The following is a 26,625-nucleotide window of genomic DNA, read 5'->3' on the forward strand; positions in this document are numbered from 1 at the left end:
CAGCACGGCTGAAGCGATTTCTCCTCTATTTGGGTGATCGAACACTGTTCTGAATCCCCTCACAAACCCATCATACATCAGAAGGGGCCGTGAATTTTGCTCCCAGAGCGCTGTAGCCCAAGCGCGTGCCTTACCGCGAAGCAGATTAATCACATAAGCTACCTTACTAGCATCAGTCGCGTACATGACGGGACGTTGTGCGAAGACGAGCGAACATTGCATAAGAAAGTCCGCGCACGTCTCCACACAACCCCCGTACGGCTCCGGAGGGCTTATGTATGCTTCAGGGGAAGGTGGGAGGGGTCGTTGAACGACCTGTGGAACGTCACTGTTGCGCACAGGATCGACAGGAGGGGGAGCCGCAGCAGCGCCCTGAGGGCGCGCTTCCACCTGCGCGGCGAGAGCCTCCACCCTGCGGTTAAGGAGGACGTTCTGCTCGGTCATTAGATCCAACCGAGCCGTGAAAGCGGTGAGGATTCGCTGAAACTCTCCGATAATTCCTCCTGCGGACGTCTGCGCGCCCTGTTCTTCCATTGGCCATTCAACAGCCGGTTGACGCCCCTCGGGATCCATGACGTGGCCGAGATATCCTGTTGTGAAAGTGTTGGAACACGGACCCACAACAGGGGGTGCAAATGAACGGACAATGGAGGAAGTCAAATAGCACTTTTATTGTTGTGAAATAAGCACAACAAGCACAACAGATCACAATAGAAAATAATAAAGTCAATTCACAAAGGTGTCATGTGGGCAGGCTCGAAGATAGAAGACGTCTGTCCAAAGCAGAACCGGAACCACACGATTTCCTCCGCCACCGAACCCCGGGGATACTGGAGCTGCCAAGTCCCGAACTCCCAGGTGGCCACTGCCTCCGCTTGTCGGATCTGGTACTGCAACCACTGTCAAAACACAAGCAACAAAGTCACTGTCTGAAACACAACACAACGGCTGAGTTCGTTACCTCCTCGGTAGAACGATATCTCGGCAAAGAGGTGGAGATGACGTCTTGCTGATATACCGATGCAGATCAGATGAGTGGTGACAGCTGTCATAGGTGATGAGTGTCAGCTGTCACCCTGGCTGCTCCTGTGAGGCGGCAGCGCCCTCTGGTGCCTGGAGCCCGCACTCCAGGCAGGGTGCCCTCTGGTGGTGGTGGGCCAGCAGTACCTCCTCTTCAGTGGCCCACACAACAGGTGTAGTCACACAGTGTGGCTGCAACCATGGCAAGCACAACAGAGCACAAACCATCCCTGCCCCATGAGAGACATCATTAGCAGCAACAGGATCAGTATCTCATGCTACCAAAAGGCAAGAACATCCACATGGACCACAGACCAGCATCAACAAGAGAGTGGACTGAAGCACCCCACAGACAGGACTGAAGTAGCCATGTGCGCATAAGAGATTACATACAGAGCTCCATTTCCAATGTCAAACAGTACACCTACATCCTACAGAAAGCACAGGTCAATGCCACTTTTGGCTCCACCCACCACAGTGAGACCTGTCAATATGCGCAAGTGCTGCCATGCCCACTTTGGCACTTTGGCCGACGTTCCTGCAAGATACTGTTGGGTGGACAGCCATCAGCACCAGCCATGCAGAGAGCACCTGGCACCCTTGCCGCACACCACTCCATTTAACACCAGGCAACTATATTAGATCAAATGTCTTTATTTAGAAAACATTACAGAATAAATTGCATTCTATACTTTATTTGCAGACTTCATTCATTTTGAACCTGAGTTCTTCCTGTTAAGGGTCACAGGGGTTGGGGCTGTCCATTCTATCATTCCTTTGGCAAAAAGTAGGCTCCACCCTGGCCAAGCCACCAGTCTATATCAGAACCAACACATACAGAAAGACAATTTACAGTTTGCAGTGGTGGGCGCAGTTCTCCTAATCTGCTAACAGCTAATTAGCGAAGCTAACTTTTTTGTTAGCAGATTAGCTTTTCAGCTACAGTCAGTGGACCAATTAGCTTCCGCTCACTTTTAATCCGCTAATATTTACTGCTTTATTCTTTATTTATTTGGAACCCCATTAGCTTCCACTAGGTGGTTGCTAATCTTCCTGGGTTCCAATAACTTAAAATCACAATACAATTACATTCCAGCAATAAATAATACAATTAAGTCACAACTACATTTCAATAAATACTCCATACAATTAACAAATTCAATTCATAATCCTTCACATTGAACTCAGTCCAAAATCTATGCTTTTTCAATTCATTCATACAGTTTTGTTTTAAAATCTTTTTTAAATAATATCTACAATTTCTTTGCCTTATACCCCTAGATGAATGGTTCCATGCTTTTGAGGATCTAAATAACACTGTTCTCCTCATACAGTTGGACTTTGGAAAAGGTACGATTAAATGACCAAGGATAACTTGCCGAGTGACATGCTGATGACAGTAGCCACTATACACCAATTTACTACAAAGACAGTTGGATACCCTTTAAATATAACAGTGCGCACATAACACAGTATGTTTACATTTAACTTATCCAGTACCTTTAACCACCCTAAGGTGGTGTGCATCTCATTCACACACGTTCTATAGCAGGGGTCAGGAACCTTTTTGGTGGAGAGAGCCATACCATTTTTAAAAACACTGAATACAATTAAAAGCATGTATTTTAATTAAGACCAACAATTTTAGAGTGTACTGTCACATTATTACTTTTCTTGATAACAGGTAAGTAAGAAGTTACAGAGCTAAACGGCTCTAACGGTGTCTAACATTATTTGACCTCACTCATCTCCCTTTCTTTGAGACAAAGAGTGGACTGCCTTTGTCTCAGCAGGTCTTTTCTTTTCTTTTTCTTTTTTTTTTTTAAAGAGTCAAATAAGTGCCTCATAAAGTCACAAGTCTCTGTGGCGGCCTCACCTCTCTCCCACCCTCCCACGTTGTTATTTTGAAGCTTACAAAAAAACAAACACTTCTCACCATTAATGAGAGTTCTGGTGCTGCATCGTTTTGCTGATGGCTTTGTAGTCTGGTTGATACGAGGTGAGGTTAAGCTTCATGCAGGCGTTGAGGCTTTCATCAGTCAAATGTGATCCTAGGTTGGTCTTGATGTGTTTTAGATGAGAGAAGGACTACTCACATGTACGTAGATCCAAACATGGTCAATACAGCAATGCTCACTCGCTGCAGTGTGTGGTATGTGACTGGAAGCGCATTCCATGTTTTGACAACTTCTGTCCACTTGTGTTGGCTGGCCAGCTCTGCTTGTTGTCGTGCAAGTCTTTCCAAATCTTCTGTCAGTGACTTGAACTTATTCACCCACATGTCTGAGGCCTTCAGATCAGCAACCTCAAGCTCAAACTCTCCGATAGACACACCAGGAATGTAACTCAGCTCTGCTGCGTCCAGTATGCACTCGTGTGGATGAGTGATGAATTGAAAAAGACGACTGTGCTCACGAAAATCTCCAAAACGTGCTTTGAACAACTGCAGGAGATTAGATGTCATGCCAGTTAGCTGCTGAATATCAACATGTCGAGCAGGGTCACTTGCTGTGCAGGCATCTTTAAACTCCCTCAGTTTTTCAAAGTGCAGTAAACGGCCCGTTTCAATATCCGCAACGAAGAGCTCCAGCTTGTTCTCAAATGCGAACACTGCTTGTTGAAGGGATGCGACTGTATTTCCAATGCCTTGCATTTTCACATTGAGTTGGTTTAGATGTGCAGTCATGTCTACAAGGTAGTAAAACTTCAGAAGCCACTCAGTGTTGGCTAGCTCAGGATGCTCGACACCTTTCAATTCCAGAAAAGTCCGGATTTCGCTCAGGCAAGCCGCAAATCAGCTGAGCACCTTCCTTCTTGACAACCACCGGACATTGCTGTGCAGAACCAGACCAGGGTAAGTATTCCCAACTTCATCCAGCAGTGTGTTGAACTGGCAATCATGTAAAGCTCTAGCAACAATGAAGTTGACCACCCGAATGGCCAGCGACATCACCTCATCAAGTTGCTCGCCACACATTTGCACACAAAGCACCTCCTGATGTAGAACGCAGTGAAGTCTGAGGATAGGTCTGTTCTCATGTTGACGAAGAAACGCCACAAATCCTCTGTTTTTCCCCATCATACATGGAGCACCAACGGTACACACCGAAATAAGTTTATCCATTGGTAGATTTTTTTCCTTGGCGAACTCCATGAATGCCTTGAATAAATCCTCACCTCTCGTTGACTTTCCTCATGCAGCGTGATACCGGCAACAAATCTCGCAATCACACTGAACTGGGATACATGACTTACGTCAGCTGATTCATCCAAAGCGAGGGAGAAGAACAGCGCTGCATTTATGTCCCTCACTTGTGTTTCCTCCACTTGATTTGCCATCATAATGGCACAATCGTGAACGGTTCTTGTTGACAGAGGCATGTCTTGTATGCATTTGATTATCTTCTCTTTATCAGTGAAGTCATCAAAAAGTTAATTAGCCACATCAAGCATGAATGTTTTGGCATACTTGCCATCAGTGAAAGGCTTTCCGTTCCTCATGATTGCTAAAGAGCCAGCAAAGCCAGCCGAATTAAAGTCACCTTGTCTGGTCCATACACGGAGTTGCTGCTGACTAGCGTGGACTTTCATCTGGAGCTCTTCGCACGCTTTCTTTCTGCTGTCCCCCACTGGATATTTAGTTGCAAACGCAGTGTGTCATGTCTCAAAGTGGTGCTTTATATTAGACCGTTTCATCGATGCGATTTTGTCATTGCATATGAGACACGCAGCAGAGCCTCCTCTCTCCACTAATGCGAACTCTTCGGTCCATTCATGCTGAAAGGATCTGTACTTGTCATCTTTTTTTCTCTTCGTCATTTTCTTTGTTCTGCATACAACAGCTAGCTAGCTGAAATTTTTAAGTAAAGCGTTAGCGGATGGAATGTTACCTCACAGGACCCCGCGGGCACGGCATTGTCCAATAAAAACCGCGTTTTTCATGTCTGACCTGGTGTCACCCTTCTGTACAGTACACTGAAGGACTGTGATTGGCTGATCTGACACATTGCGTCAGAACTTCAGCGGTAGAGAACAGATCTGGGATGGATTAAAATACGTGATCATATTTTATATTTCGAACATTATTTTAACATTTTGATTTCAGTAGGTCTATTTTTACTTTATACAGTACCAAAATTATTCATGACTTATTGTGTAAACAAATGTCAGGTTTGTCCGCGAGCCAGATGCAGTTCCCAAAAGAGCCACATGTGGCTCGCGAGCCATAGGTTCCCGACCCCTGTTCTATAGGAACAAACAAGGGCTATCCTGGCAGCTCTATTTTGCACGAGTTGCAATTTTCTCAGGTGTGCCTGTTTAGCACTAGACCAAATGACAGAGCAGTACTCCAAATGTGACAAAACCAGGGACTGAACCACTGCCCTCATGACCAAGGGTGGACAGTATGGTACACACCTTTGAGCCAAAGCAACACCTCTGCCCATCCTGGACATGATATAATTAATCTGATCAGACCATAAGAGCTGATTGTCTAATTTAACTCCCAAAAGTTTAGTCTTGGACACTTGCTCTATCGTAATTGTATTGATAGTTAAGTTTAAATCACAAGGTCTATTTAAGATATGTTTCGTTCCAAAAACAATACATTTGGTTTTAGAAATATTCAGAACCAGTTTATTCTCCTTAACCCAATTAATAATAACATTAAGTTGAGTTTGTAAATTTTGGCCAAGATTAATGATTGAATGAGATGCACAAAACAGAGTTACATCATCCGCATATAATACTACATCCGCTGTTATAGCATCATTAGGCAGATCATTTACAAAAATTGAAAATAAGAGTGGACCCAAACAGCTACCCTGCGGAATACCACATGATAAGTGTTTTCGATTAGAAAAACTTCCATTAAAAATACTAGTTCTATCAGTGAGGTAACTTCTTATCAGTAAGAAAGACATAGATGATAGCCCATAACATTTTAGCTTTAACAACAAAATTTCATGATCAATTACATCAAATGCAACTGTAAAGTCTAAAAATAGGGCACCCACTAGTTTTCTGTCATCCATGTCTGTTAACCAATGATCCACCATGTGCACTAATGCAGTACTAGTTGAATGACCAGGTCTGTAGGCATGTTGCAAATTTGTAAGCAGATCATTTGTCACAAAGTACTGCAACATTTGATCAAACAGTAACTTGTCAAATATTTTACTTAAAACAGTGAGAATATGAATTTGTCTGTAGTTAGAGGTGGTGAACCCTAATTTTCCATCCTTTAGTAAAGGTACAATTTTAGACCTTTTCCATTGTTCAGGAAAAACCCCACTGAGCAATGCTCTATTGAATATGGGACATATTGGTTTAGTTAAAATGTTTGCTACAATTTTAAAAAGCTAGCATAGTTAGTAAAGCATAGTTAAAATGCTGGCATAGTTAGTAAAGCTGAATGGTCCAAAATGTTTGTAAACCCTAAAATCCTACATGTTAGCTCCTGTCTTTGGTGTTTTGCAGCAGTCAGGCAGCTGTGAGGAGCTGAGGTCAACCCTACCCCAGCAGAAGGGGCTTCGCTGCCAGGCTGCTATAAAAAAAAAAAAAATTACATTCAACATACCTTTCCCCAGACATCTGGCAGAAGACATCAAAAGCAAGCTGTTTTGATGAATGGTTTGATTTATAAACCAAACTAATTCTGGACATTTTATCGACATTAACGTGAAATCTGTCATTTTTACAAAGTGAAAATGTTGCACATATCTTTTAGTTTTAAAGTAATGCACTAATTCTGAAGCTTTGAGCATTAACACACACAGATGCCAAAAGGCATTATGGGAAAATGAGCCTCCGCAAATAACTGTTTGGTTGGTTTATATGTTTGTTAAAACCCAACACAGAAGTTACTGTAATGTCTATGCATTTTGTGTCAAAATCCATAGAACACTACCATCTACTGGATGGGAGTCTGAATCGTGACCAACTATCACACGGTCGCTATTCGTTGCGCTGAATCACACTTAACAAACAGAATTTTCAGGTTTTTAAATGCCTTTTTTTTACAAATGAAAAAAATGACATATTTACAAATACACCTTTATTTATCAAAACCAACACATACATTACAGTGATTTATCTGTTTAGCGTTATAAATGTTTACTTTTCAGTTAGTGGATTAGTGGTTATCAAAGCTAAAATCAGTTACAGAGTGTATCCCAAGCATACCCAAAACCAGTGGTGGGCACAGATAACCAAAAAATTAACTTCGATAACAGATAATCAGATAACTGAAAAGTTATCTTTGATAAAGATAAAATGATAAACCACCCAAAAATGTATCAGAAGTTACAGATAACCAATAAATTCCAGTGTTGTCTCTGGTACACTTGCAACTACTAACAAGCTGATTTAGAGTTTTAACACCACGATCACTTCTGCTAGCATCAAAGGTGACAACAGACCCAAACAATGAGCCAGCACTTCTGTCTTTGAATATCTTGCTCCCTGCTGGAAGGTCCTGTTTACTACATGGCTTCCAGCACAGAAGCAAGCTGAGAGGAGCCATGAAGCTCAACTCTCTACTCAAGCACAACACTTCCGTCAGGCGGAGATCTTGGAAAATAAAGCAATGCTGATTTATGGTTTGGTGTATAAATAAAATGAATACTGATAGAATAACTCTATTAATGTCAATTCTGTCCTTCATAAAAAGTTAAAATATAACATATATCTTTTAATGTTGAATAATGCACTAATTCTGAAATTTTGTAACAAACACAGACAGATTGCAAAGGATTCTGGGTAAAATGTGCCTCCGCTAAACACTGATTGGTTGAGTCATTCATTATGTAAACCAACACGTTAATGTGAGGTGTGTCGTGTGTTGGTGTTTACAGATAAATGTCTTTTTGTAAAATATTCAATTTTTTTATTTGTAAAAACAGGCATTTTCAAAAAAAAAAAAAAAAAATCCAAGTTGTAATTAGATAACCGTCTGATATAACCGGTGTAAAAAATAAATAGAACACTGCCATGATCTACTGGTGTCAGACGTTCAGTACTTAAGCTGGGTTTACACTGTGTGAGTTTTGGCCCTTTTTCAGCTGATTTTTCATTAGTGCGAGAATTTTTTGGATCGCACAGAGATTCAGGTTAATCGCGCGTCCTGCATCGTTTAGTATACATGGAGTAACGAGCTGCGTTTAACATCTCACGACCACCTCTCGCACTGTGCCTGTGCAAACACCGCAGACCTGTCTTGTAATGTTTTTTGTTTTGTTTTGTTTTTTAAACTTTGATGTCTCCCATCGAGAGTTTTTGTAAATTAAGTTTGAAAAAAAGCTTCTGTTTATGTTTTGGTTCTGTAAACACGACTTCAACATGTGGTTTTTGAACATACAATGTGTGTGAGAACATAAATTGTGCGCTCTAAAGTTTTACACCGTGCGGTTCTGTGGTACAGTTTGAGCTGACTACAGTTTGAACCGATTACAGTGATTGAAAATATCAGCCCAGCTTCAGTTTGAATACTGCCATGAACACTACTAGCCAGTAGATGGCAGTAGAGACTTGCCAAAACAAAATTCCAGATAATCTGTGTCTGCTGCTACTCTGCTACGTTTAAGATGTGTGGAATTTAATAAACACAAACACAATAACGTCTATAAATCCAGAGAATATATTCACAAGCATTTTAGGCACTAGAGTTTAATGCTGTTATCCGTGGAGACTGATCAGAGTGTCTCAAATGCATTTCTCATGTCGTGACGTACTGAGATTATCCTATACCCATAATGCACCTGGACACAGCATATCCACACTAAAACCTTAAAATTTAGCGCATTACTTTAAAACTAAAACATACAACCCCTGGCAAAAATTATGGAATCACCGGCCTTGGAGGATGTTCATTCAGTTGTTTAATTTTGTAGAAAAAAAGCAGATCACAGACATGACACAAAACTAAAGTCATTTCAAATGGCAACTTTCTGGCTTTAAGAAACACTATAAGAAATCAAGAAAAAAGATTGTGGCAGTCAGTAATGGTTACTTTTTTAGACCAAGCAGAGGAAAAAAATATGGAATCACTCAATTCTGAGGAAACAATTATGGAATCACCCTGTAAATTTTCATCCCCAAAACTAACACCTGCATCATATCAGATCTGCTCGTTAGTCTGCATCTAAAAAGGAGTGAACACACCTTGGAGAGCTGTTGCACCAAGTGGACTGACATGAATCATGGCTCCAACACGAGATATGTCAATTGAAACAAAGGAGAGGATTATCAAACTCTTAAAAGAGAGTAAATCATCATGCAATGCTGCAAAAGATGTTGAATGAATGAATGAATGAAAACTGTTTATTTCGAACATTTGATACAACAACAATTACAAGATAGATCAGTAAAGACAACAACAAAAAAGTTCCTACTGTGTACCCAACATGTCCGAAAAGGGGTAGGGTGAAGCATCAGCTTATTTATCCCTACCCCTTCTTCCCCACAACCAGTAATACCCTTTGCCACATATACACATAAATTCCTACACACCTAAACCGATATCAATATATATATATATACATATATATACACACACATACATATACACATCAACATACACATATATACACATATACATATATACACGTATATATACACAAACATAAATATACACCTACACATACCTACTTACATACAAAATACTATATATTTACAAGCCGAAGCAAACAACAAAAACACCCTAACCCTCATTACCCTTCCTCCTCCCTATACCCAGAAAAAACCATATTTTTGTACCGCTGTTTGAACTGGTTCATGCTTGGACATTGCTTGAGCCCCACTCCCAATCTGTTCCACATCCTCACCCCACAGACAGAAATACAGAAACCTTTTAATGTTGTTCGTGCCCACTGATGCTTTAAATTAAATTTCCCCCTCAGACTGTAATCCCCTGATCTGTTAAAAAACATATTTTAATATTTGCTGGAAGTAAATTGTTTATTGCTTTATACACAATTTGTACTGTTTGAAAATGAACCAAGTCTGTGAATTTTAATAATTTGGATTGTAAAAATAGTGGATTTGTATGATCTCTATAGCCAGTATTATGAATAATTCTTATAGCTCTTTTCTGCATTACTGATAGTGATTGTGTTGTACCTTTATAAGTATTACCCCATACCTCTGCACAGTACTGTAAATATGGTAAAACCAGTGAGCAGTAAAGAATGCGGAGTGAGTTGTGGTCCAGAATATGTTTCGCTTTGTTTAGAACTGAAATGCTTCTTGACAGTTTACTTTGTATATGTTTTATATGAGTCTTCCAGTTTATCTTATCATCTATTATCACCCCCAGAAACTTATTTTCATGTACCCTTTCAATATCTACCCCCTCGACTTGTAACTGAACCTGTATGTCTGTATTACAATAGCCAAATAACATGTATTTTGTTTTACTTAAGTTTAATGATAATTTATTTCTGTCAAACCATATTTTCAATTTTCCCATTTCTATACTGATCCTCCTCAATAACTCCTGCAAATCCCCCCCTGAACAAAAAATGCTTGTGTCATCTGCAAATAATACTAATTTTAATATTTTGGAAACATTGACAATATCATTTATATAAATTAGAAACAGTTTTGGACCCAATACTGACCCCTGTGGGACGCCACAAGCATTGTCCAAGCATGATGATGTATATTCCCCCAACTTCACAAACTGTTTTCTGTTACTTAAGTAGCTTCTCACCCAGTGCAACACCAACCCCCTAATCCCATACTGTTCAAGTTTACTGATTAATATGTCATGATTGATTGTATCAAAAGCCTTTTTAAGGTCTATAAATATTCCAACTGAATGTAATTTGTGGTCTATGGCGTTTGTAATCTCCTCAACTGATTCTATTAATGCAAGTGATGTTGAACTATGTGCTCTGAATCCATATTGACTATCAGTAAGTAATTTATGTTTATTTATGAATTTGTCTAATCTATTATTGAATAACTTTTCTAATAATTTGGAAAATTGTGGAAGCAAAGAAACAGGTCTATAATTTGTGAAGTGGTGTCTATCCCCAGTCTTATACAGCGGCACAACCTTAGCTATTTTCATTTGATTGGGAAATTTACCGGTTTGAAATGATAAGTTACAGATGTATGTTAATGGTTCTACAATCCATTCAATGACCTGTTTTACCACCACCATATCAATTTCATTTAAATCGGTAGATGTTTTATATTTACAATTATTCACAATGTCTATAATTTCATTTCCATCCACTGCTGTGAGGAACATTGAACAGGGATTTCTTTCTATGAGATTATTATCCCAATCCTCAGGTTGGGAATCGGGAATTTTTTCTGCCAAGCTTGGTCCAATATTTACAAAAAAATTATTAAAACCGTTGACTACCTCATCCTTATTTTCCTTCTTGACATTATTATCAATGAAATACTGAGGGTAACTCTGTTTTTTATTACCATTTTTGATAATGCTATTTAATATATCCCATATTCCTTTAATATTGTTTTTGTTATTATATAATATGTTACTATAATATTCCTTCCTACATACCCGTATAATATTAGTTAATCTATTTTTGTATTTCTTATATCTATTTTCTGCCTCTTTAGTCTTTAGTTTTATGAATTCTCTATACAGTGTATTTTTCTTATTACATGCATTTCGTAACCCTTTCGTCATCCATGGTCGAGCTTGGATTTTTTGTTTTCTGTAGTCTTGTTTAATTGGACAATTTTTATCATATAATGATGTAAATATTTGTAAAAAAGTTTCATATGCACTATCAACATCACTTTCACTGTATACCTTTTCCCAGTTTTGCTCCTGTAAATCCTTCTTTAGTGTGTTCATGTTTTCCTCTGTCCGCACTCGCCTGTATTTTATTTTCTCCTCTGGCTGATTCCGCCGATGGTTTCTGTTATAAACGATGAAAACTGGTAGATGATCACTAATGTCATTGATTAATAATCCACTCACAGTGTTATTCTCAATATCATTGCTGAATATATTATCAATTAAGGTGGCACTATGGGATGTAATTCTGCTTGGCCTGGTGATTTTTGGATATAAACTCATACTGTACATTATACTGATAAATTCATCTGTTATTTTATGCTTATTTGGATTGAGCAGATCAATATTTAAGTCACCACAAATGAACACAGTTTTTTGATTAGTTTTTGAGAACATTTTTCCCATACAGTCAGTGAATGTTTCAATACTAGATCCTGGTGCTCTATATATACAGCTGACTAATACATTTTTGCTTTTTTCTTCACATATTTCAATAGTTATACATTCTAATAAGTTATCAATCACAGTTGTCATATTGTCTACTATTTTATAATCCATGTTCTTATCCACATACACAGCCACTCCTCCTCCACTCTTATTTTTTCTGTTTACACAATTAAATTCATATCCATCCAGTTCAAAATCCATTCCTTTATCTTCATTGATCCATGTTTCTGATATAGCAATTATGTTAAATATTTTTTTAAACTGACTTAAATATTCTTTAATGTTGTTAAAGTTTGCATATAGACTTCTGCTGTTGAAATGGATTATTGATAATTTGTTATCCGTTTTAATGATCCGATTAAACTGTTCATCTGTATAATAGCAACAACTGTCATTGATATTTGAGAAGAAATTATTGTCCGGGTCTATATCGTGCTCCAAGTCCAGTACATTGTGGTCTGTGTATTTAAATGTTCTCAGTTCTACTTTTCCATGATCAGCAATCCTTTGAGTTATATCCTTCTTGTCTCCAGATGTAGATGAATAGGTAGTAGATGAATAGGTTCCTCTGGTCTGTGTCATGGTGTTGTGATGTGTTTGTGTCCTCATACCTTATTGGTCATATCTGTCCAGATCCTCGCTTTAAGAAACACTATTGTTCATATTTGTCCAGCTCCTCGATGTTCCTTATTGCCATGACTTTTGCTTGTTCTGGTGATCCGTTCAGTTTGATGAATATTTTACAGTTTGAAGTCCATGTGTGCTGGATTTTTCCCTGTTTCTTCAAGAAGCGTGCTTTCCTGGCGATGTCGGCATTCCGTTTGGTGAGATGTTCATTGATGAATACGTTTGTCCCTTTCAGTTTTCTTCCTTGTTTTAACAGTGCTGTTTTGTGTTTTCTGTTGATGAATCTCATGATGACGGTTCGTTTATCACCGTCATTTCTCCGGGGCAGAGGGTGGCATGCTTCAATGTTATTTAAATCCATTTCTATACCTTTAGATAGGAGGAAATCAGCAACCTGTTTTTCCACAGAGCTGACCTCCTGTTCACTGGGCTCCTCTCCGCTCTCATCTGTTACCGCCCGTGCGTAGGACCGTGGTTTGATGTGAAGACCTGTGATGATGACGTCGTTGATTCTGGTGTACTGCTCCAATTCAGCCACTCTATTTTCCAGCTGCACCAGATGCCGGTCTTTCTCGGCATTCTGGAGCCGTAATGCCTTCACCTCCTCCACCAGATCCATGATTGATTTCTGTTGCTGCTTCACAACAGAAATCTCCTCTGATAAAAAGTTGGTTGTTCACAGTAAGCTGTGTCTAAACTCTGGACCAAATACAAACAACATGAGAAGGTTGTTAAAGGCAAACATACTGGTAGACCAAGGAAGACATCAAAGCGTCAAGACAGAAAACTTAAAGCAATATGTCTCAAAAATCAAAAAATGCACAACAAAACAAATGAGGAACAAATGGGAGGAAACTGGAGTCAATGTCTGTGACCAAACTGTAAGAAACCGCCTAATGGAAATGGGATTTACATACAGAAAAGCTAAACAAAAGCCATCATTAACACCTAAACAGAAAAAAAACAAAGTTACAATGGGCTAAGGAAAAGCAATCGTGGACTGTGGATGACTGGATGAAAGTCATATTCAGTGATGAATCTCGAATCTGCATTGGGCAAGGTGATGATGCTGGAACTTTTGTTTGGTGCCATTCCAATGAGATTTATAAAGATGATTGCCTGAAGAGAACATGTAAATTTCCACAGTCATTGATGATATGGGGTTGCATGTCAGGTAAAGGCACTGGGGAGATGGCTGTCATTACATCATCAATAAATGCACAAGTTTACGTTGATATTTTGGACAATTGAAAGGATGTTTGGGGATGATGAAATCATTTTTCAAGATGATAATGCATCTTGCCATAGAGCAAAAACTGCGAAAACATTCCTTGCAAGAAGACATGTAGGGTCAATGTCATGGCATAGGGTCAATGTCAACGAGCAGATCTGATATGATGCAGGTGTTAGTTTTGAGGATGAAAATTTACAGGGTGATTCCATAATTTTTTCCTCAGAATTGAGTGATTCCATATTTTTTTTCCTCTGCTTGGTCTAAAAAAGTAACCGTTACTGACTGCCATAATATTTTTTTCTTGATTTCTTATAGTGTTTCTTAAAGCCAGAAAGTTGGCATTTGAAATGACTTTAGTTTTGTGTCATGTCTGTGATCTGCTTTTTTTCTACAAAATTAAACAACTGAATGAACATCCTCCGAGGCCGGTGATTCCATAATTTTTGCCAGGGGTTGTAGATGAACTGGAGCAAGATTTAATATACCATTTGTTTTCTATTGATTCTGGGCAATGGAAAAAAAAAAAACAAACAGTTTGCCGCATTGGCTGGTACCAGAATTGATCACTATTCCAAAGCAAATTCTGGCAATTGGGAAAACTGTTCATCTTTTATTTACAGTGTATTAGAAATCACCGCAGAGCTTGAGTATTTCTGTGTGTTTTCCTGTTTTCCTATGTTTTCTCCGGGTACTGCAGTTTCCTCTCACAGTCCAGACACATAGTGATAAGGTTAATTGGTAATTCTAAACTGCCCTAGGATGTGGATGTGAGTGCGCATCTGTCTGTATGCCTTAGCCTTGTGATGCTGGCAGTGTCCAGGGTGTTGGATGTCCCCTGATGCATGCTGGGACAGATTCCAGCCCCCTCAACAGAATAAGTATAGAAGGATAAATGGGTGGATTATCACATGCCAAATTAGTGTTCTAATGTATGCAATTGATTGGCATCAACAGGGGGCCATCTACTTGTCATAAGATTCTGAGTCAAATCATGGGCCTCAAATTCAATGTTTTGAAGTTAAATAACTAATAAATAAGGTCAACATAATAATTTTCCTTTGGTACATGAAACTAGAACAGGTGTTTAATTTTCAGCCAGACAGGACCTTGCACTAATCCATTGTGATATACATTGTTACAAGTTGGAAAGGCAAATCATTATGTGGTAAAAAGTTTAGTGAGTAGCTCCAGTAAAGTTTTAATTCACATACTGTCTAAGCTGAGAAGTTAGTCCAACTCAAACACTTTGAGGAAATGGGTTACCTCAAACCAATTAGGAAAACTCCAAAAAAAAAAATGTTATGCTATATGATGCTGTAATACAAAGGAAGCCTTTTCTGCATACACGCAACAAACAGAGTCACTTGAGGGATGCCAAAGCACATTTGGACAACCCAGCTTCATTTTGGAATAAAGTTCTGTGCACTGATGAAACTAAATTTGTTGTATGGCTGGGGTGCCTGGCTGCCTTTTGTTTCTGTCTTCTGTTCTCTGTCTTTTGTTTTTCTTCCAGGTGGCATGCGTTCAGGACTGAGTGGCTGTGTGGCTGAGTTATCAGGACCTCACCCTGATCACCTGAAGCTTGTCATGTGCAGCTCGTCAGGACTCACAGCTGTGGTGCATCTTTATGGATTGGGGCATGGTTGCATTTAAGTCTGGAGTACACAGTGTGTATTTGCCAGAGACTCGACCTTGTGACCAGACGGGTGAGATCATCGTCTAGAGAGCCATCTCATCATCATGGATGCAGAGACCGTACCAGGTTTGATGCCATGGTCTGTGAAAGAGGAGGGGGTGAGGTCTCACGCTCGTCAGCACACTTCCTGAGGTACTTTAGGTTTTGTGACTAACATGAGTACAGTCAGTAGATGTGGTGTCCCTCAGACCTTATTATATTGAGCTGTTATGTTAGTTGTTTAATCAGCTTCCACTGCAGTGGAGAATTGAACTGGGTGTTCCATGCCTGCAGGGTGGGAAGCTGATTGGTGATTAAGCCAGGAAGTGTTTGCTGTTTATGTACACCTTTGAGTGGTCTCTCTGTGTGTGGAGTGGTGGACTCACATGATGGTTTCTTCTTTCACAGACTCGGTTGGTCGCGGCCACCTGGGGGGTGTCGGCGGGGTCCTTGGGTCCGAACTGTTCTGGCTCCGGACCGTTTGTGCTGCTGGGAGCGCACCGTCTTTCCACCTCACCAGACCGCGCACTTATTTGTTTGTAATTCAGCACTCACTGTTATGTTATTAAATTCTGTTATCCTTTGTACCGTGCTCTGCTTATTTTATACTGGGTCCTTCAAACGCTGGCCGGTCCTCCGCCCGCGTCCGACACATAACAGTAGTCTCTGGCCAATACATCACAGACCCAGCGGTAGCAGAGGCGGTACTGTGCCGGGAAGGCGGCAGCAGACGTCAGAAGTTATCCGGACCAGTTGCGAGTGCTCTCCGCCCGGATGGTGCGTGTCGGAGAACCCATTATTGAATAGTGATTTGAGCTCTCTTGCAGCCGTGTTCCTGTGTTGTTGCCTTATCCGTGGGTTGTTGTGGAGTGTGAATAGCGACGGCTTCGCGTCACACTTTGACCGGATAAGAGGTAAGACGGGAGCTGCATGAGTGTGCCTTTAATGGGTGTACGCGCACGGCGGAGTTCTGTGGCACGGGTCGCTGTGCTTCCTGTTGTTACAGTTGTAGCCCCGTTTCCCTGGATGAAGATAGCTACTGCGTCTGTTGTGTCAGCTCCGGCGTAATTTAGTTGAAGCACATTTTGGTTGTGTGTTACACGTAGCTGCGCACTGGGAAAGCAGCATGAGTTGTTTTCTCGGTTACCAAAGGGGTTTTTTATTTTTAGCACTTTGGCTCCCCCTGTTGGTGACTGAGTCACATTACCGTCATAGCTCTTAAGGTGGAACAGGTGTGTTCCATTTGTTTGAGCTTGACGGTATAAGTCACTTATTAGTTTTGTGTTGGTTCATTTTTTGTGTGTGTTTTTTTGAGTTGGTTTTTGTGTGGGATTTTCTACACTATTAGTGTTCTGGGGTCGTGACCTTGCAGGCTGTCTGGAGTATGGACAGGACTCAGGTGACCTTGTGTTGGTCTGTTAGTCTTTCTTTTTATTTCTTTTGGTTTCACCTCCCAGGGTTTGATGGGACAGTCCTCTGGGGGGTGATGGGGGGGTAATTGGGTTGTTTTTTCTTTTTTCTTTTTTCTTTGTTTTTTTTGTTTTTGTTGTGCCTTCTCCTCTCCTCTGGCTCCAGCCGTGTAAGCCGTAGGTTGTCGGCGTTGCTGGAGTGGTGCAGTTCGGTTATGCTGGGCGTTTCCCAGATAACCTCTGCACCCGGGAGGGGGGGGGGGGGTTCGGGGTGTTGTTTTTTTTTTGTTGATTCCCTGTTCCACCTCCGGCTTCAGCGCGCCTTTGAGCCATCTGCCATCGGCATAGCTGAGGTTTGGGGCAGTGGAATATACCCGCAGCTGGTGGCTGGTTTGGAAGTCGGAGGGGTGGCGCCATTTTGTGCCGTCTGCCATTACCGCTGTTCCACTCCTCCCGGTTGACTTCTGGGGTATAGTCGTGGTTGGTGACACTGGACGTACTTCCAGTTTCCACTGCGCCGAGGGGGTGGGGTTGGGGTTGTTTTGTTTGTATGTTTTTTTTTTCTTTTGTTTTTCCCCCCAGTTTCCGCCCTCAGGGTGTGACTGTGGTGTCCTCTGAGGGGGAAAGGGCTGTGGGTCCATCTAGCCATAGACGGCCGAGGCTGGGTCTGTTAGTCATGAGGGGGGGCGTCTCCTGGGGTTTGATGGAACGGTCCTCTGGGAGGCGCTGGGAGTCCCCGTGGGTGACTTTGGATCCCAGAGGGACCTCGGCTGTGGTTATTACTCCTGGAGCTGGCGGGATGTCCTCTGGGGGGTGTTGGTCCCTACATGTCATCGGGGGGGGGGGGGGTGTTAGTGTTTTTTGTTTGCAAACTTAAGTTTGGGTTGTGCTTTTCTTTTCTCCTCTTCCCGGGGTTTGATGGGACGGTCCTCTGGGGGGGGGGGGGGGGGGGGGGGTTGGTTTGGTTGTTTGTGTTTGTCTTTTTTGTTTTATGACTAATCAGACTTTAAACAAGGTTGGACAAAGGCTGACCGCACAGGTTCAAGAACTCCTGGCCACACCTGTGCAAATTGAATGACAGAAACAAAGGCAAAGATGCAGTCAGAGGAGATGACGTCAACAGTTCTGTTAAATGAAGATTCAGTTGGAAGATGAATGCAGATACTGTTTCCAGCCATGGTCCCTGGAGGGGGGTGTTTTTCCTGGGCCAGGTTTGTGTGGTCGCCGGGAGGCTTCCCGTGAGGGTGGGGTGCTGTTGTATGGCTGGGGTGCCTGGCTGCCTTTTGTTTCTGTCTTCTGTTCTCTGTGTTTTGTTTTTCCTTCCAGGTGGCATGCGTTCAGGACTGAGTGGCTGTGTGGCTGAGTTATCAGGACCTCACCCTGATCACCTGAAGCTTGTCATGTGCAGCTCGTCAGGACTCACAGCTGTGGTGCATCTTTATGGATTGGGGCATGGTTGCATTTAAGTCTGGAGTACACAGTGTGTATTTGCCAGAGACTCGACCTTGTGACCAGACGGGTGAGATTGTCATCTAGAGAGCCATCTCATCATCATGGATGCAGAGACCGTACCAGGTTTGATGCCATGGTCTGTGAAAGAGGAGGGGGTGAGGTCTCACGCTCGTCAGCACACTTCCTGAGGTACTTTAGGTTTTGTGACTAACATGAGTACAGTCAGTAGATGTGGTGTCCCTCAGACCTTATTATATTGAGCTGTTATGTTAGTCGTTTAATCAGCTTCCACTACAGTGGAGAATTGAACTGGGTGTTCCATGCCTGCAGGGTGGGAAGCTGATTGGTGATTAAGCCAGGAAGTGTTTGCTGTTTATGTACACCTTTGAGTGGTCTCTCTGTGTGTGGAGTGGTGGACTCACATGATGGTTTCTTCTTTCACAGACTCGGTTGGTCGTGGCCACCTGGGGGGTGTCGGCGGGGTCCTTGGGTCCGAACTGTTCTGGCTCCGGACCGTTTGTGCTGCTGGGAGTGCACCGTCTTTCCACCTCGCCAGACCGCGCACTTATTTGTTTGTAATTCAGCACTCACTATTATGTTATTAAATTCTGTTATCCTTTGTACCGTGCTCTGCTTATTTTATACTGGGTCCTTCAAACGCTGGCCGGTCCTCCGCCCGCGTCCGACACATAACAAAATTTGAATTATCTGGATATAACAAAGGACGGTATGCATGGCTGAAAAAGAACACAGCATTTGAAGAAAAACACTTGCTACCTATAGTAAAATTTGGAGGTGGTTCCATCATGCTGTGGGGCTGTGTGGCCAGTGCAGGTACTGGGAATCTTGTTAAAGTTGAAGGTCACATGGATTCCAGTCAATATCAGCAGATTTTTGAGAACAATGTTCATGAATCAGTGACAAAGTTGATGTTGAGCTGGGACTGGATCTTTCAATAAGACAACAACCCTAAACACTGCTCAAAATCTACTAAGGCATTCATGCAGAGGAACAAGTACAGCGTTCTGGAATGGCCATCTTAGTCCCCAGACATGAATATTATTGAAAATCTGTGGTGTGATTTTAAGCGGGCTGTCCATGCTCGGAAACCAACAAACCTGAGATGTTTTGTAAAGAAGAATGGTCCAAAATACCTTCAACCAGAATACAGACTCCCACTGGAAGCTACAGGAAGCATTTAGAGGCTGTTATTTCTGCAAAAGGAGGATCTACTAAATATTGATGTATTTTTTTCTGTTGGGGTGCCCAAATTTATGCACCTGCCTAATTTTGTTTAAAGAATTATTCCACACTTTCTGTAAATCCTATAAACTTCATTTTACTTCTCAAATACAGTAGTGTTCAGAATAATAGTAGTGCTATGTGACTAAAAAGATTAATCCAGGTTTTGAGTATATTTCTTATTGTTACATGGCAAACAAGGTAGAATAGAATAGAATAGAATAGAATAATTCTTTATTGTCCACCGATGTGGAAAATTGTCTTCGGCTCACCAGCACAAGAAAGATAACACTAAAATACAAAAAAAAAAAAAAAAAACAGTCATAAAACAGTCATACAAACACAAGAATAAAATAAAGATAAGATACATAAAATACATGGAAGTAAAGGAAGAAGTAGAATAAGACCTAGTAAGATAAATAAAACGTAAAATAAGATCTAATAAAATCAAATAAAACAGAAGTAAAGCAGTTCAGGTTTTATTTGTGGAGTGGTCACTTTTTTGAGTTCATTATGGCAACAGCATTTAGTATAAAAGATTTTTTTAAAGAACCGTTGGCCAGAGGAGCTCTGTAGCGCCTCCCAGACTTCAAGAGCTCAAACTGACAGGACAGAGGATGAGAGCTGTCTGCCAGGACTCTCTGAGCTATCCTCCTCATCCTGTCAGTGTAAATGTGGGCCAGAGGCTTCTGGGGTTTTCCCACAATTTTCCCTGCCATTTTTACAATTCTATTTAATTTGTCCTTACATTTACAACTCAAGTGACCAAACCAAACACAAAGATGAAATGTTAAAATACTCTCAATAGGTGCAGAATACACAAGCTCTAAAATCTGCGGATTAACACCAAGACAACTCAATCTTGTAAGAAGACTGAGTCGCTGTGAACATTTCTTAAAGATAAAATCAGTGTTTTCAGAGAAGCTCAAGTGACTGTCAAGAACTGTACCAAGATATTTAAAAGTTTCCACCATTTCAACAAGCTGGCCATCAAGTACCAGTATATTCAGTAGATTCTCAGAAATCCAACAAGACCAAGCATTCATAATACAACCCCTGGCAAAAATTATGGAATCACTGGCCTCGGAGGATGTTCATTCAGTTGTTTAATTTTGTAGAAAAAAAGCAGATCACAGACATGACACAAAACTAAAGTCATTTCAAGTGGCAACTTTCTGGCTTTAAGAAACACTATAAGAAATCAAGAAAAAAAAGATTGTGGCAGTCAGTAACGGTTACTTTTTTAGACCAAGCAGAGGAAAAAAATATGGAATCACTCAATTCTGAGGAAAAAATTATGGAATCACCCTGTAAATTTTCATCCCCCAAATTAACACCTGCATCAAATCAGATCTGCTCATTGACACTGACCCTATGCCATGACATTGACCCTATGTGTCTTTTTGCAAGGAATGTTTTTGCAGTTTTTGCTCTATGGCAAGATGCATTATCATCTTGAAAAATGATTTCATCATCCCCAAACATCCTTTCAATTGTCCAAAATATCAACATAAACGTGTGCATTTATTGATGATATAATGACAGCCATCTCCCCAGTGCCTTTACCTGACATGCAGCCCCATATCATCAATGACTGTGGAAATTTACATGTTCTCTTCGGGCAGTCATCTTTATAAATCTCATTGGAAAGGCACCAAACAAAAGTTCCAGCATCATCACCTTGCCCAATGCAGATTCGAGATTCATCACTGAATATGACTTTCATCCAGTCATCCACAGTCCACAATTGCTTTTCCTTAGCCCATTGTAACCTTGTTTTTTCAGTTTAGGTGTTAATGATGCCTTTCGTTTAGCTTTTCTGTATGTAAATCCCATTTCCTTTAGGCGGTTTCTTACAGTTCGGTCACAGACGTTGACTCCAGTTTCCTCCCATTCGTTCCTCATTTGTTTTGTTGTACATTTTTTGATTTTTGAGACATATTGCTTTAAGTTTTCTGTCTTGACGCTTTGTCTTCCTTGGTCTACCAGTATGTTTGCCTTTAACAACCTTCCCATGTTGTTTGTATTTGGTCCAGAGTTTAGACACAGCTGACTGTCAACAACCAACATCTTTTGCAACATTGCGTGATGATTTACTCTCTTTTAAGAGTTTGATAATCTTCTCCTTTGTTTCAATTGACATCTCTCGTGTTGGAGCCATGATTCATGTCAGTCCACTTGGTGCAACAGCTCTCCAAGGTGTGTTCACTCCTTTTTAGATGCAGACTAACGAGCAGATCTGATATGATGCAGGTGTTAGTTTTGGGGATGAAAATTTACAGGGTGATTCCATAATGTTTTCCTCAGAATTGAGTGATTCCATATTTTTTTCCTCTGCTTGGTCTAAAAAGTAACCGTTACTGACTGCCACAATCTTTTTTTCTTGATTTCTTATAGTGTTTCTTGAAGCCAGAAAGTTGGCATTTGAAATGACTTTAGTTTTGTGTCATGTCTGTGATCTGCTTTTTTTCTACAAAATTAAACAACTGAATGAACATCCTCCGAGGCCGGTGATTCCATAATTTTTGCCAGGGGTTGTAGCACTACTATTATTCTGAACACTACTGTATCACTGTGTTTGTTTGCTATATCGTATAACTAACTGAAATTTCTGATCCAAATTTCTCATCATCAGGGGTACCCAGACCTTTACACACAACTATATATATATATATATATATATATATATATATATATATATATATATATATATATATATATATATATATATACTGTATTTACTATCATACTTTACTGCTTTTCACTTGTCTTTTGTCTTCTGAGAGTACTGCACACAGCAAAAATTCCCCAACACTTACATTGCTTCAGAAAGCTTTAAGTGAGCAGTTTCCACACATCTTCACAACTAAGTGGATGCAGGCTGTGCCTAGGATTCTAGAACATAACTAAGGAGTTATGGATCCTTGAAAAAGGGAATGAACCATTTTCATATGACGACCGCTGTTCCTGGTAAATGGAGCAGAAAAAAGTATGAAAAACTCAACCACATTGAGCCCTTGTGGACACTTGGGTGACCATCTCCCTGTTAAGGCCTGTTGCCCTGCCAAGTACCTATAGTTCATTGTCAACATCCTGGTCATCAACTGATATCCAGCTGATGATGGTGGGGAAAGAGAAGATGGGCATGAAATTGTTTCATATATAGGTAGACACCAGGGGAGGATGGATATTTTCTGGCTCACTGACCTCCACGACCTGTGCATCATTAGCCTGGATGTGTTAACCTGCTTGGGGACCTGTGACCATGTGCTTGAGGAAACCATTACCCTCACCACAGAGGCCATGGTCCTCCAGTCAGGTCAGTGGAACAGAACAGGTCCAAGGGATGGTGAACCCATAAGACTGGAAAATCATCAAATGCAAATGCTTAAGCTGAAAAAAATTAAGGCTGGAGGAGTGGCACATGTTAGCAGCTCAACCAGGCCTTCTGCAGCTTATATAAGTGCAGCACCACCACTAGCTAAAATACCTTCTTCACCATAATGTAGACATTTTTGCAGCTAGAAATAACAATCGGGCTGGTCCAACACAGCACACGTTTTCCAGATGTTGCTCCATTAACATCTCCTTTTCTTCTGAAACAAACCCAGAAGACATTTATGAAAAATTACATGAAGCCGTCATTTAAAATGTGAACACATTTTGTTTTTGAGTCCAGTTATACAAACTTGTACTGAAGGTGTCTCTAACATGGCAGAGTTCTGGCTTTGCCATTTAGAAGAAGAACTTTGCTGTCACTGTGCATATACATACATACAATGATTTAACCCATCCTAATTACAGTTAGACACCATCCAACCACTAGGAGCAGTGAGCGGCCACAGTCCGGGGCCTGGGAAAGAAATCTAGATGTAGAGATGCTTCCTTGGTCAGGCACAGAGAAAGAAATGTTTTTGATTGTGGGAGGAAATGGGAGTGGCCGGGGGGGGAACATGCAAACTCCACACAGAAAGGGCAGGCTTTTCTTGCTGTGAGGCAACAGTGCTAATCACATATCCACCGGGCTGTCATGTTCAGAGTTCAAATGGTCTATTGTCCCAAAGCGATGTACTTTCTTTACTCAAATGCAGGGGTGCATTTTTTATAGAAACTTTAACCCTATGGTCACCTTAGCTATACGTGACAGCAAGTGATGAGCTGTCATTCACTTTCAATCAGAGTGGGTATTTTACAGTGACAAGATACAACAACTGCTATTATGCCAGCTAGGTGGAGCCAACATAGATATCTCTTTTATGCAAATGCTGAGTTGTGCGACACGGCAACTGCCAAACCACCAAAGCAAATAACCCAAGACAGTAGAATATGTTCAAAAGTAGCTCTGTTTCTGTACAAATTTGATATATTTGACTTTTTCTCACATATTTTGTAACCCAGACAGCACACGTACATCTCCCTGATGTCAGCATGATGTAAGTTCCATTGCGGAGATGTCTCTGTAAGGCCTTTTGACTTAACTTTGGAAAGAAACAAATAAATAAAACTGATAAGAGTAACATTTCTCATAACTCATCTTGAACTGCTTACCTGGGATCGGGTCACAGGGGGAACAGCTCCAGCAGGGGACCCCAAACTTCCCTTTCCCGGGCCACATTGACCACCTCTGACTGGAGGATCTTGAGGCATTCCCAGGCCAGTGGGGAGACATAATCTCTCCACCTAGTACTGGGTCTTATCTGGGGTCTCCTCCCAGATGGACGTGCCTGGAACACCTCCCTGGGGAGGTGCCCAGGGGGCATCCTTACCAGATGCCTGAACCACCTCATCTGGCTCCTTTCAACATGAAGGAGCAGCAGCTCTACTCCGAGCTCCGCATGGATGACCGAGCTTCTCACCTTATCTCTAAGGGAGACACCAGTCACCCTCCTCAGGAAGCACATTTTGGCCGATTGTACCCGCGATCTAGTTATTTCGGTCATGACCCAACCATCATGACCATAGGTGAGAGTAGGAATGAAGATTGACCAGTACATCGAGAGCTTCGGGTTTTTGTTCAGCTCCTTTTTCGTCACAACAGTATGGCAGAGGGAATGCAATACCGCCCCTGCTGCACCGATTCTCCGGCAAACCTCACACTCCATTATCCCCTCACTCGTGAGGTATTTGAACTCCTTGACTCATAATTAGATAAAGAAACTGGTGGTGGACTTGGTGGACTAAGCAACTGCAAATGACACTACATTTATGTGTGCATAGTATTTTTGAGATTCAAGATTTCTTTGTCATTTCAACTTGTGAAAGGTGTAAAGTGGAATGAAATTTCATTGCCACTGTCTCCACGCAAAAACAAAGATGAATAAAAATTAAATAGCAAATCTACTAAAAACAGATATACTACTTGTATGTGCATGCAAACAGAATGGTGGAAAAATGAATATATAAAATAACAGATATGCTATAAATACTATCAATAACAGAATATACTAAATTTTATATATATACGGGGAACAAGTTTTTTCCAGAACCTGGATGTTCTGCTCTGAATGCCCCAATAATGTCTGCCTGAGGGCAGAAGGAAGAACACTCTGTAGTTGTGATGTGTGGTGTCTGCAATGATTTTTTTTTTTTTTTTTTTTTGTGGCTTTTGACAGGTAGTGGCTGGGGGCAATGTCCTTGATGGGAGTGAGGAGCGCGCCAATGACCTTCTCAGCGGTTCTCACCAGTCTAAGTCTGTGCAGGGCCTTGCAGTCCATGGCAGTGCAGCTCTCATGCCAGATAGAGATGCAGTGTGTTAGGATGTTCCCGACTGTGCCCCTGTAGAAAGTGGTGAGGAGAAAGGAAAGAGGTAAGCTCTCTTTCGCCAACTGAGGAAGTGCAGTTGCTGCTGGACTTTCTTGGTCAGGGAGGATGTGTGCCTGGCAGTGGTGGGCACAGATGATCAAAAAATTAACTTGGATAGCAGGTAATCAGATAACTGAAAAGTTATCTTTGATAAAGATAAAACAATAAACCACCCAAAAATGTATTGGAAGTTACAGATAACCGATAAATTCCAATATTGTCTCTGGTACATTTGCAACTACTAATAAACTGAATTTGAGTTTTAACGCCAGAATGGCTTCTACTAGAATTAAAAGTGACAACAGAGCCAAACAATGAGCCTACACTTTTGTCTTTTAACATCCTGCCCCTGCTAGAAGTTCTTATTTACTACACAGCTTCCAGCACAGAGACACTCTGAGAGCAGCCATAAAGCCCAACTCTTTGCCAATCACAACACTCTGGTCAGGCGGAGGTCTTGAAAAGTAAAGTCATGCTGACTTATAGTTCTGATTTATAAATAACATTAATACCGATAGAATAACTCCATTAATGTCAATTCTGTAATTTGTACAAAGGTAAAATATAACATATATCTTTTAATGTTGAATAATGCACTAATTCTGAGGTTTTGTAACAAACACTGATAGATCGCAAAGAATTCTGGGTAAAAGTGCCTCTGCTAAACACTGATTGGTTCAGTCATTCATTATGTAAACCAACACATTAATGTGATGCTCCTCCAAAAAAAAAAGGACTCAATAAATGGCTTTTGTACTGTGTGAAAACATTCAGCTGGTTGAACGAAGTCAAACGAAAGGTTGACATTAGGGCTGCACGATATTGGAAATTAGTGCGATATGCGATATGGATGTCTAGTATTGCGATAATGATATTGTCGCGATATTTTTTATTTTTACCTAAAAATGCAATATACATGACCAATAAGAAAAAATATCTA

General features: G+C 41.0%; 1 long non-coding RNA gene across 1 annotated transcript; it reads right to left on the reverse strand.

The window, feature by feature from the left end:
- Positions 1-1,465: 1,465 nt before the first annotated feature.
- Positions 1,466-26,625, reverse strand: LOC117509797. The gene is made up of 3 exons (XR_004560526.1): positions 26,491-26,625; positions 8,208-8,212; positions 1,466-1,476 (listed from the first exon to the last, which is right to left on the reverse strand). It is a non-coding gene; the product is annotated as an uncharacterized LOC117509797 (long non-coding RNA).

This window comes from Thalassophryne amazonica, chromosome 5, assembly GCF_902500255.1.
Source record: "Thalassophryne amazonica chromosome 5, fThaAma1.1, whole genome shotgun sequence".
NCBI lineage: Eukaryota > Metazoa > Chordata > Actinopteri > Batrachoidiformes > Batrachoididae > Thalassophryne > Thalassophryne amazonica.